Genomic DNA, 2,203 nt, shown 5'->3' with positions numbered 1-2,203 from the left:
AAGGCCACAGAACCACTCCAAAAAGAAAACAAAGCAAAAACCAAATAAAACAAAAGAAAAAGAAAAGGGCCAAAATCCAGGCTGTTACACGCCAGGCCCCCCAGGTCCGCCCTGGTGGATTGTGGCCTCCTCGGCCCACCTCCGGTGCCCATCTTCTGGTATATAAGTCATCTTGACCTAGAAATAATAAGGAGGAGACTTTCGGGACAAAGTGTCGCCGTCTCGAGGCAGAACTTGGGCAGGAGCACTTTTGCCTTCCAGCGGAGTGATTCTGCTGGGGGAACTTCCCTCCCGGAGGGGAAAATCATCGTCATCATCACCACCAACAACTCTCCTATCTTGGGGAGGGCAACCTCCATCAACGTCTTCAACAACACCATCTCATCTCAAACCCTAGTTCATCTCTTGTATTCAATCTTCCTACTGGAACTATAGATTGGTGCTTGTGGGTGACTAGTAGTGTTGATTATATTTTGTAGTTGATTACTATATGGTTTATTTGGTGGAATATTATATGTTAAGATCCATTATGCTATTTAATACTCCTCTGATCATGAACATGTTTATCATTTTTGAGTAGTTACTTTTGTTCTTGAGGTCACGGGGGAAATCATGTTGCAAGTAATCATGTGAACTTCATATGTGTTTGATATTTTGATAGTATGTATGTTGTGATTCCCTTTGTGGTGTCATGTGAACGTAGACTCCGTGACACTTCACCATATTTGGGCCTAAGGGAATGCATTGTGGAGTAGCAATTACATGGTGGGTTGTAAGAGTGACAGAAGCTTAACCCCAGTTTATGCGCTATTTCGTAAGGGACCGATTGGATCCAAAAGTTTAATGCTATGGTTAGAATTTATTCTTAATACTTTTCTCGTAGTTACGGATGCTTGTGGGAGGGTTAATCATAAGTAGGAGGTTTGTTCAAGTAAAAACAACACCTAAGCACCAGTCCACCCACATATTAAATTATCAAAGTAGCGAACACAAATCAAACCAACATGATGAAAGTGACTAGATGAAATTCCCGTGTACCCGCAAGAACACTTTGCTTATCATAAGAGACCATTTTGTCATGTCCTTTGCCTCAAAAGGATTGGGCTACCTTGATGCACTTTTGTTACTACTATCATTACTTGCTCGTTACAAATTATCTTGCTATCAAAATACTCCGCTACTTACAATTTCAGCACTTGCAGACATTACCTTACTGAAAACTACTTGTCATTTCCTTCTGCTCCTCGTTGGGTTCAACACTCTTACTTATCGAAAAGAGCTACAATTGATCCCCTATACTTGTGGGTCATCAAGGCTATTTTCTAGCGCCGTTGCTGGGGAGTGAAGCGCCTTTGGTAAGGAAACATTTATATAGTGTGCTGAAATTTATTGTCACTTGCTACTATGGAAAACAATCCTTTGAGGGGTTTGTTCGGGGTATCTTCACCTCGTCCGGAACCACAATTAGCTACCCCTCAACCTACTGCACCTACTGAAAATATTTAATATGAAATTCCTTCGGGCATGATAGAACAACTGCTAGCTAATCCTTATGCAGGAGATGGAACTAAACATCCTGATATGCACTTGATATATGTGGAACAAATTTGTGGATTGTTTAAGCTTACAGGTTTACCTAGGGATCAAGTTATGAAAAAGGTTTTCCCTTTACCTTTGAAGGGAAAAACATTGGCATGGTATAGGCTATGCGATGATATTGGATCATGGAATTGGAATCGTTTGAAATTGGAGTTCCACCAAAAAATTTATCCTATGCATCTAGTTCATCGTGATCGGAATTATATATATAATTTTTGGCCTCGTGAAGGAGAAAGTATCGCTCTAGCTTGGGGGAGGCTTAAGTTAATGTTATATTCATGCCCCAATCACGAGCTCTCAAGAGAAATTATTATCCAGAACTTTTATGCTCGGCTTTGTCGTAATGATCAAACCATGCTTGATACTTCTTGTGCTAGTTCTTTTATGAAGAAGACTATTGAATTCCGGTGGGATCTTTTGGAAAGAATTAAATGCAACTCTGAAGATTGGGAACTCGATGAAGCTAAAGAGTCAGCTATTAAGCTTAAGTATGATTGTGTTAAATCTTTTATGGATACCGATGCTTTTCAAAAGTTTAGCACTAAATATGGACTTGACTCTAAGATAGTAGCCTACTTTTGTGAATCATTTTCTACTCATGTTG

This window comes from Triticum urartu, chromosome 5 (assembly GCF_003073215.2).
Source record: "Triticum urartu cultivar G1812 chromosome 5, Tu2.1, whole genome shotgun sequence".
Classification (NCBI taxonomy): Eukaryota; Viridiplantae; Streptophyta; class Magnoliopsida; order Poales; family Poaceae; genus Triticum; species Triticum urartu.
This window is presented reverse-complemented; position numbering follows the sequence as displayed.